General features: G+C 34.9%; 1 protein-coding gene across 2 annotated transcripts in view; it reads right to left on the bottom strand.

Moving 5' to 3' along the window:
* Nucleotides 1-13372, bottom strand: part of CSMD3 (CUB and Sushi multiple domains 3) — an 885055-nt gene that overhangs the window by 626863 nt on the left and 244820 nt on the right. The window lies entirely within an intron of this gene.

Raw genomic sequence — 13372 nt, 5'->3', positions numbered from 1 at the left:
ATAAAGTAACAGTGCAAATGTTGTGATACCAAGTGTATATTATCTAATAGAGATGAAATAAAATGAGACGTCCATGAAAATAATTAGCACATATATAAACTATATCTTGATGATTTCGCAATAATGCTTGAAACAGCAATAAATGTAAATAAAAATCTGCACTCCAATTAATCTCCATATAATAGAACCAAGATTATCTTTTAATTGATTAGCTGATGAAGCTCACTTTTAAGGTCTGTGATGAGAAATCTTTAATCACGTTGTCCATGTTTATGGTAGGGCTGAGTTTTTCTTTTTTTAATTTTTTAAGAGACTTAATTACAAAGTCAAGAAACAATTTGAGAGAGAATATAATAGAGTTTTTGTCAATGGCATGATTCAAAAGCTACTGAAAATATTTGTGGAAATACAAGTTAATCATTTTTCCAGGGAAATTTAATTAGAGAGAAAAATAATATAGTCACAAATATATCCTTGTTAATATCCCCTGTGACTCCATCAATGTAAAGATAATTTTCAAGGTATTCACATGATATATGTAATACAATATTATAAACAAATTTCCTACTAACTTTACTTTTGAACCTATGGTTTTCATCTTCCAAATAGGGGTCATAAATTCCCCACGAGTGTACTGTTGGCCAGCAGTGTACACTAACTGAGGGGTTACATGACTGCCTGTGTTTACGCTCCTTGTTTCATAAATAAACCGAAGCTATAAAATTGGTCTTGTCATAACACTGTTCAGACCAGTCAAATTAATAAGTTATTGGTTTACTTCTGGAATAAATTGTCTCAAGATTTATATTGCTCTCTTGATCACTCAGTGGATTCTTCTAATTCAAGTCAAATGTTTCAGGAAAAATATGGTTTTGCAATTATCACTTCATGTAATGGATAATAATCTATAACTTTCATAAATAGATGGGGCAGTATCCTATAAGTCACAATAGGCAGAGAATAGCAAAATAGCTTTGGTACTGGGAAAGCTTTATTACTATGTTGTACGCATCAAATACCATCAGCTTCATTCTGCCCCACTCTATACATTTAATTCTGCAATTCATAAATTAAAAGCACAAATATATTACTCTTAAAAGACATCCAAATTTAATCATAGACAATATAAATATGATATTTATTTTCACTGCATGTCCTCCCAATTTTTTAAAGTTTTTTTTTAATTAAAATGAACTAATGGTTCAGTCTAGACTGTGAGACACAGTACTATAATTTTGTGCCAGGACACACTGCCTCCCTTCAATAAATCACCTTTAGCATCCAGTAAAAATGTCTTGCTGTTCCCCCATCTCCAACCACAAATTAGTTCTACTCTTTAACTTCTCAGCACCAACACTAAGGATGAATACTACTTTGGAAATAAATTGTCACACTATTGTAAATTTGTAGTGGAACTTGTAAGTAATCTACTCAAATCAGCTCTGTGTGCTATTTATTTTTCTGTCTCTAGATATTACAGCTCACACTCAGATTAAAGAAAATATTTCTCCATTTTTTAATTAAAACATTTTGATTGATCAATTAATGTGTCCAGTCCTGGGAAGGCATACACACACACACACTACTTCATTTAGGGTTAGGGTTCTTTGCTCCCCCCAGGCTTGGGCTTGTGGCAGATGGGGCAGAGGTAAGGCAGAGAAGCGGGCTCTTCTTCCCTGCTTGCCTTCCTAGTATTTCTGTTCATCCACCCCTACTCACTGAGCTCTCTGTGATTCCTCCTGAGGTTGGAAGTAGGAAGGATCAGGGGATGTGAATCTTTTCATTTGCCTGGTACTGATTTGGTACAGGTTTCCAAGAACTATGGCAGATGATTAAACAATGATGGCCTTTTTGCTTATGAGATTTTTCATGGGCCCCTCAGGGATATCCCAATCAGTTCCTTCATGGGCGAATGTGTCTCTCTGGCTAGCTGCTTACATTTCTCCTTCATGGCATGGGTATAGAGTTGTGTATTTCCATTTTATTTGTGACTGTCTTCATATCCCTGAAGTGAGCATCTTGGGCAGAATCTAAGACACTTCAAGGCCAGAAATCTCTCACAAAAGTCCTGCATTTAGCCAAAAGAAAACATACCCCCAGTATTCATCATCTGTGCAAATTCAATTTCTTCCCATATGCAGTAATATGGGTTTGCAAGAGACATTTAAATATTTCAACTATGATTTTTAAAAATAATGCATGTGTCCTCCAAGTTCCAGGGCATACAAGTAAAATTCTCTGTAGGGTCCCCTTGAAGTTCCTCAATCCAGGTTAGCAAAAGAGAAAAATAACATCAACCTCCTAAAACATGAAATGGAGAGCAACTCATGGAATAACTCAGTCCACGGAAAAACTTATTTTACAACAAAATAACTTCAAGCCTAAAAATGTATTTATTCACACTTGAAAACAAGGAGGAGAACTCACATCTTCCAGAGTACAAACAAATGCTCTTGCCAACTCTGGTATCTGGTTCTTTTCAGCACTGCTGTTTGATCTCTTTATTGCTATAGAAACTATCACAGAATCCTTATAGGGTAGAATTGTGAAGTAGGCAGATTGCTTTTAGTACATGTTAGATATGCACTATTGTTCTTAGGTGGCCCCACCGAAGTGCTAGAACCTATGCATTGTGATGTGGTCTGGATTTAATAGAGTATTTATCAAAGCCTTGTTTATGGAAAATGTTTACAGTACATTTTCTGTAAACATGGACTCAGAGCACAAGGTATTACATAAACCAAAACTTTTACTTTAAGCAGAGTTAGAGCACATGAAAGGCAGTATCAAAACAAACTGTGAAACTCAAACCTAGTACTGTGCTCTCTCTGCTAAGTAACATTGTCTGGTCTCTAGTCATGTAAATTGGTGCAAGTCCTGTAAATGGCAGGACTTTTTTTTTTTAATTGAGGTATAATTGGCATATATTATCCTATTAATTGCAGGTGCACATCATACATTGCAGGTTCAATATTTATATACATTATGAAGTGATCACCACAATTAGGTTAACATCTGTCACCATGAAAAGTTATTACAGTACGATTTGACTATATTCCTGTGTGGAAGTCTGTACCTCTTAATCATCTATTTTGCTTATCCTCCAACCCCTTCATTCCTCTAGTAACCACAAGTTTGTTTCCTGTCTTTATCAGTTTGTTTGTTTTGTTTTGTTTCTTCGTTACTTTCATTCTTTAGATTTCACATACCAGTGAAATCATATAATATTTGTCCTTCTCTGACTTATTTCACCCAGTATAATACTCTCTATATCCACCAATGTTGTCACAAAGGGCAAGACTTATTTCATTTTTATGACTTGAGTAATATTCCACTCTATATTCACACCACAAATTCTTTATGCAAACATTTATTGATGGGCATATAAGTTGCTTCCATTTCTTGGCTACTGTAAATAGTGCTGCAGTGAACATAGGAGTGATTGTATCTCTTCAAATTCATGTTTTTGTATTCTTCATATAAACACTCAGAAATGAAATTGCTAGATCATATGAAAGTTGTATGAATTTTCTCAGGAACCTTCATACTGTTTTACATAGTAATGTACTGTTTTACATTACTAAATAACATTCTTACAATAGGGTACTAAGGTTTCCTGTTCTCCACATCCTCAACAATACCTAGTATTTTTTGTTGGGAACTGCCCTGCCTAGTTTCAGAGACTGTAACCCTACATGACTAAGGCTGAGTGAGAGACCTTGAGACCCTAAGCCACTAAGGAGAAAAAGCTTATCTCCCTGGCAGGAGCACTGCCTCTACCCACTTTACTTCACCCTGCCTGGCCCCCAGTGCATGACCGGTTAGCCAATGACAGGTAAGATTCCTGAATGGATGGATGACCTAAAACAGGCATGGTCATGAGGGGGCCCTCAGGGAAGGACTTGGGGAGCTGTGGAGAAAGGAGGTGCTGGACCCTTGCCCCTCGGCTTCGACATAGCCTGAGTCCTCATTCTGTCTGCAAGAAGTCTCCTAATCTCTTGGCTGTCTTCCTTACCCAGCTCGAACTAAGCCTGAAACAATGCTGGAGGTGGGTGCAGCCTTGTGCTGGAAAGGGTGGATTCCCTGGGGTTATCAGGCCTGAGAAAGGATGCATAAAATCCTGTGAAACCTGCTTTGTTAATGCCCTCAATTTAAATGATAAGGGTCCAAGCATGAAATGAGTTTGTTTCCCCAAAATTTTATGGCCCTTTAGCTATCTGACCCTGACTCAAAATAAGCCCTCAGAGTTCTTTGAGTATCATCTATGTGATTATTACTGCCTGACAATGCTTGATGAGCTTTCCATATATGCCTTGTATTCCTATGCAAAGTAAGCCAATAAAAGCCTGTCAAGGCAAAGGTCGGGGTGCTCTCCCCTTGAGAGAGTGGTTGTGCCTTCCCTTTTCCTCCACAAGACTCAGTAGTCTGTGTGAATTTGTCTCATCTCAGCCACAATGCCACAGACACTGCTTGCCGTTGACTGCATCAATTTTTTGTCTTTTTGTTAATAGCCACTTTAATAGGTGATATCTCATTGTGGTTTTGATTTGCATCGCCCTGATGAATAATGATGTTGAGCAATTTTTCATATGCCTGTTGGCCATCTCTATGTATTCTTTTGGAAAAAAAAGTCTATAAAGACTTCTGCCCATTTTTTTAATTGGGTTGTTTGTGTTTGCTATTAAGTTGTGCAAGTTCTTCATACATTTTTAACATTAATCCCTTTATTATGTGTGTGATTTAAAAATATCTTTTTTCATTCAGTAGGTAGACTTTTCATCTTTTGATGATTTTCTTTACTGTGCAAAAGCCTTTTAGTTTGATATAATCCCATGTGTTTATTTTTATCTTGTTGCCCTTGAAGACACTAATCCTCAGTGATGCCAATCCAGCATCAAAGAGCTTCCTACCTATGTTTTCTTCGAGAAATTTTATGGTTTCAGGTCTTGTGTTCATTTCTATTCCATTTTGAGTTTATTTTTTATGGTGTAAGATAGGAATTCAGTTTCATTCATTTTGCATGTGACTGTCCGAGTTTCCCCAGAACAATTTATTGAAGAGCCCATTGTATGGACTTGTGTCCATTGTTGATCAATTGACCATGTATATGTGGATTTATGTGTGGGCTCTCTATCCTATGCCATTCATCTATGTGTCTGTTTTCATGCCAGTATCATACTGTTTTCATTATGATAGCTTTGTGGTATGGTTTTAAATTAGGGAGAGTGATGTCTCCAGGGTATGTTTCTGTCTCATGGGTCTTTTGTGTTTCCACACAAATTTTTTAATTCTTTGATGAAGTGCTATGATACAGCCTTCAAAGATTGAATCAGGAAGAAATAGAAAATCTGAATAAGCCAATACAAGTAAAATACTTAGATCAGAAATTTTAAAACTACCATAAAACAGAAGTCCAGGAATAGTCAGCTTCACAGGTAGATTTGACCAATCAAGTGTTAAAAATTATGTTTCTCAAATTATTCCAAAAACATTGAAAAGGAAGGAATACTTCCAAACTCATTTTATGAGGCATTACCCTGATACCAAACTCAGACAAAGATAACAACAACAATAATGGTTTTAGGCCTGTATTTCTGATGTACATAGATTTAAAAAATCCTCAATAAAAAATCAGCAAACCAAATTTAACAATACATTAAAAGGATCATATACCCCAATCAAGTGAAAATTATTCAGGAATGCAAGGAAGGAACAATATTTGCAAATCAATTAACATTGTCCACCATATTAACAAAACAATAGGTGAAAATCATATGATTATTTCAATAGATGCAGAAAAAGCATTTGGCAACATTCAACATTTATTTATGATAAAACCTCCCCCAAAAGTGGACATGGAAAGAACATTCCTCAACATAATAAAGACCATATAATACAACAAATCCATGGCTAACATCACATCATCTACGATAAGACCTTATTTTAGAGTAACCCTCCGTGTGAGTCTCAAGGCTTCCCTGTTGGATTAGTGCTGTGTGCAGCGCTGTTCTGTCCCACAACTCACTGGAATGGCAAGGTTCACAGAAGCTTGCTCAATAGAACCATTTCTTAAAAGACTCAAGATACATATGGGATCATATTGGCTAGTTTTCAAACCTTCTATGGATTTTTCAAGGTTTTTCATTTGATCATTTGTTAAAAATTTTATTGATGTCCACTAAGTACAAGGAGGAAATATATTAGTCTCTCAGGCTACAGTGAGGATAAAAAGTTAGCATGATATCTGCCCTCATGTCTAGTAGAGAGTAACAAATGGCAAAATGAGCATGCAAAATTACATTTCTGTCAGCTCTCATGAAGAAGCAGCATTGTTTGAAGCAGTGAACTGGGTATGGAATTCAGAAAAAAAAAAAGAATTCTCTGAAGAAACAATGTTAGAATAGAAACCTGGAGAGTGAATAGTAAGCATGTGCTAGATGAGAAGCAGAAGGAAAACTGTTCTGAGCAGGTGTGCCGAAACTTTCACTGAGAAAATGAGCCTTCTACAGACGGAAAGTCTGTGCACTGTTTCCAAGCCAATGAGGACCTATGTGCTACCAAACAATGTTGGCAGGGTAACTAGAGGCCAGACCTTGCAGGAACTTCTGACAAGGCTATGGAATTTATTCAGAGCAATGGAAAGTTATTGATGGGTTTTCAGCAGAGATCACATGATTGATTGGATCTGGGTTTTGAAAATATCATCCTGGAAGCTCTATGGAGAAAACAGGAAAGCAGTGGTAGAAGATACAGATTAGGTCCAGAGTCAATAGTCCAGGCAAATTACTATACATTTCTTGCTTCCAAAGGTAAACTATGCCTTATTTATTCAGTGTTTTAGCATATTTTTATCTCAATGCCTACAAAATATTAGATTTATAGGCACTTTGGAATAAATACCATCGTGGCAATATAAATTAGAATACCACCCTTTGGCCAATTTTTAAGAACAATTTTTTTTCACCTAAAAAGTAAACCAATGTGTTTAATTATCTTAGACTTCTCTTGAGGTTAACTAGAAGTTTTTGTGGCTTCAAATTGCAGTAACTTAACATATAAAAATATGGCGCATAATAAAAAGTTAGTATATGCATACACATACTCTTGTTCTAAGAAATGTGTATCATAAAATTTATGGTGTATTAATTTTTATATAAGGAGTATGCAGGCACATACACATAGGCTGGATGCTGGCAAGTTGCATGTTAAGTTACTTTCAGAGTCAACTGTTGTAAAATATGGAGAAAACAACTATTCTCAATAAAATCAACCAAAGCAATGTAATATTATAAAAATACAGATTTTTTAAAAGCTAATCCTTGTGATTTGAGACATATTTCACTTATCTAGGGGAAATACTATCAAGTGCCTAGTAAGTTCTTATTGTATTTAAATTTATTGATTAAAAACTATGAATGCTAAATTTAAAATGTTATTAAATCTAATTTTAACTTCACAATGTTATAAATTTATCATAAAATAACTCTTATTTTTATACTTTCAAATAACTGAATTTATGTCAACTTGGTAAACCATCTTTAATTTCTTACCTATAGAGTAGGAAGAAACATTTCAGTATTTTTCCACAAATGTATTTTTCCTAAAAATAAATTTAGTTATTTTCAATTTGGTTTTGCTTTAGGTCATACATCATATTTAAGATATTGTAAATTAAAACTGCCCCCAAATATGACAGTTAAAAAAAAAGACAGCTACAAAAACCACTAGATGAGTTTTCTGTAATACATAATTTCAGACACCGATCTCTTTCTGTGCTCTGCCCTATCAGCTTCTTGTGAAGTAGCTTAAGGATGAGGGTGGGTAAGGGAGGGAGACAGGAAAGAGGCTTGCTTATCAGAGAGGAAGAACTGTAAGTTATGGCAGATGAGTACACTTGGTCAATTCCAGATGCTGAACATTCAATCCCATCTCCAACTTCATTATGGGAAACCTTTTGGCAAATCTCCCTTATTAAATCTCAATATTTCATCAGCCCCATCAGCACTCAAATAAAGCTGTCATCTATGCGGGGCTTTGTATTTATTCCCAAGACAGGCATCACTGTTGTCTTCCTCTGAATAAGAAAATCCATTGTAATGTTGTACTCATTAATTGCATATTATATTATATATACAGGACAGAAGTCCCATTTATATAACTGCCTTTGTTCACATTTAATTTTCAGCATTATGCCTCTTTGTGTTTAAGAAGAAACTTTATTTATGCAGAAGAAAATTGAGCAACTGCTAGGTAAACTGCACATCTTCTAGATTGTTAGTTTTATTTTATGTTTGTCAAGCTACTACAAATAATGCTCTTCTAAGTTTTAAAGACAAGTGCATTTTTATAATTATGAAGAAAAATTAAAGTACTTTAATCATTTTAATTTCTCAGTCCTGCTTCTTTCCTACTAAAACATATGAAATTAAATTAATCTGTGAATAGATTTATAAATCAAAGAAAAACATTCATCATTCATTCTGATGAACACCTCATGGAAAGGGAAAAAAAAAGTCATGAATAATGGCATCTCAGAACTGGAGGTTTTTTCCTTGAATATTCAAATATGCTTTTGATAGAATATCCCATGATATCACCCATTTAGAATAAAAACACTCAGCAGACTGAGAATAGAGGGAGCATACCGCAAGAGAACAAAGGCCATATATGAGAAACCTACAGACAACATAACACTCAATGGGCAAAAACTAAAAGCTTTCCCCTTAAGATCAGGAACAAGATAAGGGTGCCCATTTTTCCCACTCTTATTCAACATAGTACTGGAAGTTCTAGTCACAGTGATGAGACAAGAAAAAGGCATCCGAATTGGAAAGGAGGAAGTAAAACTGTCATTATTTGCAGATGACATGATAGTATTCAGAGAAAACCCTGTAGTCTCCACCAAAAAACTACTTGACCTAATAGGTGAAATGGCAAAATAGCAGGATACAAAAACAATATTCAGAAATTGGTGTCATTTTGGTAAACCAAAAATGAAATATCAGAGAGAAAAACTAGGAAAAAATCCCATTTACTGTAGCAATAAGAAAAATAAAGTAGCTAGGAATAAATTTAACTAAGGATGTTGAGAAAACGAGAGGTAAAGTTAATGCACTGAGGCACGTAATAAGTAAATATGTGGACTATAGTTTGATTGTTTAATTTTAAATTTTGCGTAAAATACATCTCAGAATGTACAAATAAAAATGTGGGTGTTCATTCACGATAATTTAAATATTTGAAAAATATCTTCACATCAAAGAGCTATGACAGAGCAACAGGCAAAAAGTTACATTCTATTCTTCAAAAAAAATAAAAACTTAGCAAAATATAACTATTTTCAAACACTGACCCAGAGTCATACAGAACTGTGATCCCAGAAAAAAAGAGGAACAAATGGGGGAAAGCCCTACAGTTGCCTAACGTTCTGTCTATAAGCACATTCAGGACCATAGAGCAGGAACGGTGGTTGTGAGTAGAACATGGTGTTCTCCCTGAGCTGAGTGCAGGGAGCATGAGGTATCTGTATGTTGTAAGACAGAATTCCAGAGGAGAGGAAGCTCTTCGGGAAAATAACTCACAAAATCCGCATTGTGGCCCCATGGATCTTAGCTAAATACTAACAAATGTGTGCAAAGGGTGAAACTGCATGAAGTCAGGCAAAAAAAGAGATCAGAGATCTGGTTGCCGAATGATTCCAAGATAGCACACAGGGCTGGGTTATTTTTTAACTTCCTCCAGCTAGGGTCGAGAGTCCTCTTTAAATAACCAGAGTATTCAGTAGAAACTTCAGAAGGGACACACTTCAGTAGAAGGAATAAACTACCCCAGGTGAAAAGGTTACTCTAGGACTGCCCTAACAAGACTTTAAAATAGACTTCAAAAGACACAAACTGAACCAAATGTAACTACACATATACCAGAAGAAAGATTGATGTCTTCTAAAGAAAGATAACTAAACCCAGACACTCAATAACTTAAAATTCATAAAGATCAACATCCAGTAAAAAATGATTAGTCACAAAAAGAAGCATACAAATATGACTCATTATAAAGAGAAACATCAATCAATAGAAACAGAATGAAAATGATCGAGATGGTGAAATCAGCAGACAAGGACTTTATAACAGAGAGTATTATTATGTCCTACTCCTTAAATCAAGGGTTAGCAAATTATAGCCCAGACCATATCTTGTCTGCACTCTGAGATCTAAGAATGATTTTGTAATTTTAAAGGATTGTAAATACAAATGTAAAACAAACCAGAATCAAAGATAAATAAATGATAGAGACCACAGGTCACATGCAAAGTGTAAAATATTTACTATTCAGCCCTTTTTAGGAAAAGTAAACACAGTGAACACAGTAAGGGAACAAAGGGAAGATATAGAGGAAAAATACACTATTAGAAATAAAAATAACTGCTCATGGGCCTGATAGCAGATCAGATGCAACAGAATAAATCATGGTGAAATTGAAGATAGAGCAATAGAAACTATTCGAATGAAGCAATCGGTACAAGCAACCCTATAGAAAATATCAAGGAGTTTAACATAAGTGATACCGAAATTCCAAAAATGTTATGATGCAGAGAAGAAGCACATAAAATTACTTGAATAGACAATGGCCAAAAGACTTCCAAAAAGCAAAGATTTTTGAGGCATCTTGCTGTGGCAGAGACAACAGCTAAGCACTAAAATTCCTGGGCCACTTCCACATGGCAGTTGTTCCTGGGCTGCAGTTGCTCCACCAGACGGAATGTTCTAGTACTCTGCACATCTAGGTTAGGTCATGCAACTGTGAATAGAATTCTGGTGAATAGATTGTCAGTGAATGAGTCACCACTGCCTGCTTTGCCCATTAAAACCTACAACAAGATCATCCATGTTCTTTTTTTCCCCTCCTTCTTTTCTCTGATGTGGTGGCTCTGGGTGACCTTAAAGGCCACATGTTGAGGGAAGAGTTTCTTTCACATGAGTATTTTAAATCTCTAATTTATGAAGTCTATAAAGCAAGGATGTTTATTTATATCATATTTGTATTGTGTTTAAAAGATTGTCATGTAGTAGGAATTTATATAAATTTAGTGAATTAAATATGAAATAAATTAGTAATATATATGCAAACTGACCATTAAACTAATTAGATTATGATCTCTAACACATCTATGAAATAGAATAAAAAAAATCACAAGGAATATGTCACTATTAAAAATCAGAGGAAGAGTATGATAACTGGTTTCAAAAGTCAAAACAAAGAAGAAGGATGAGAAGAACTGCCAAATAAACTCTAAAATCAAAATGTATGTGGTGGGTCAAAAACTTTATTAAAAATGAGAGAGAGAGAAAATAACTGGAAAATGCATATTGCTATTCCATTCTGAAGGTGGAAGTTAGTTAACTTTTGAATTTTACTTCATATTTAACTTCAGTAAAGTTCAACTTCATTATTCACAGATGACATAATTATATATGTAAAAAATTGAAATGTAGAATGGAAGACACTCACCAGATAAAATGTACAACTTAATGTGTAAATTTAGCAAGATCATTGAATAAGAAGGGTAACATATAAATGTATATCAGCAATAAACAATTAGAAACTGAAATTTTAAAACATCATTTCTAATGAGATAAAATTTTAAATATCATTAAATAAAAATGGTGAAACATGAAAAGTCTGAGTAAATTTCTACTCTTGAAAGAAAATACAGATCTATGTAAATAAATAGATATTCCATGTGTATAGGGGACTGTTTTGCATGGCAGTGGGGAATGTAGCCCAGGACCCACACTCACAGATAGGTTTTCCCTTGGGGAATCAGGCCTGCATTATACCTAGGCTGCTATGAGACTTGCTTTTGCTAAAACTCCCTCACCCTGGATTGAGGCAGGAAATGTTTACTGCATATCTCTAAAGTAACTTCCTAAAGTCTGTATTAAACCTCCCAAGTATGTAGTGGAACCAGTTCAACCACTTTTCCCCTTGATCTGTAACATTCTTCTCTTTGAAGTAATTAGCGGACATTCTTTCCTTTGTTTTCTGTAAAAGGTAATCACCTACAGCGAACCAGTGCATAGTAAATGAGGACCATCCTCAATGTAGTATACCCAGAAAAACAATAAAAGCCTGTCCAGGCAGGGGTCAGGGCCCTCTCTCCCTCTCTCTCTCTCTTAGAGAGTGGCCACACCATCCCTTTTTCTCCACAGGATTTCTGTAGTCCATGTGAATTTGTCCATCGCAGCCACAACACATGGACCATGTGGGCCAGGGTCCACATCACGTGTTCAGATTACAAATCTATAAACGTCAATTCTCCCCCAGTTAAACCTATGGTTTTACTGTAATCCCGATCAAAATTTGGTGTCTGTGTATGTGTTGACGAGCTGATTTTCTAATTTATCTAGAAATGCAAAGAAGCTAAGGATAAATAAGATAATCTTGAAGAGAAAAATAAAGCTAAATACCCTGTATTAAGACTTATTATAAAGCTACACCCATTAAAACAATGAGAAATTAAAAGTAAATACAGGCCAGTCATACAACTGAGCAAAATAAAGAGTTCAGGATCATACACACAAATACACACACAGAAACAATTTCTGACATAAAGAGTACTGCATATCAGTGAGAATAGAACTTTTTTTTGCTTTTTAAAAACATTTTTATTGAGACATAATTCATATATCATAAAATTCACCTATTTAAAGCACACAAATTATATTCAGTGATTTTCAAGATCCGCCTCTGTTATAGCACATATAAGAATGTCATTCTATTCTCAATAATATTCCATTATATTGATATAGCATATTTTTAAAACATCATTTTTTAAAATTAAACAGTGTTGGGCCAATTGGATATCCACCCATACACAACAGTCAATTCCAGATGAAGCATGACTTAAACGTAAAAGGGAAACAATACAGCTTCTGAAATATAAGACAACACCTTCATGACCCTAGAATTGACAGTATTTTTTTTAAATACATACATCACACTGAATTAAAATGAGGAATTCTATTCCTTAAGTCGTTTCACTAAGAGAATTCAAAACACACAGTGGAAGATATTTCTAATACACATAACTTATAAGTGCTCATTCAAAATCTATAAAGAACACCTATAAATCATTAAGGAAAAGGCAAACAACTAAACAGAAAAATGAACCAAAGACTAGAATAAGAACCTTACAATGGAGAATCAACAAACTATCAATGGACATGGAAGAAAGGGACTCCACTCATTAGTTGTCCATGAAATTTAAGGTAAAACTACAAGGATTCTCTACTGGACACACACCAGGATATCTAAATGACAAAGATCAATATTGTAAATGCTTAGCAAGGACACGAATCAACTAGAATTCGAA

Source organism: Desmodus rotundus, chromosome 8, assembly GCF_022682495.2.
Source record: "Desmodus rotundus isolate HL8 chromosome 8, HLdesRot8A.1, whole genome shotgun sequence".
Taxonomy (NCBI): domain Eukaryota; kingdom Metazoa; phylum Chordata; class Mammalia; order Chiroptera; family Phyllostomidae; genus Desmodus; species Desmodus rotundus.
The sequence above is the reverse complement of the archived record's forward strand: the minus strand, read 5'-3'. Positions and strand labels throughout refer to the sequence as shown.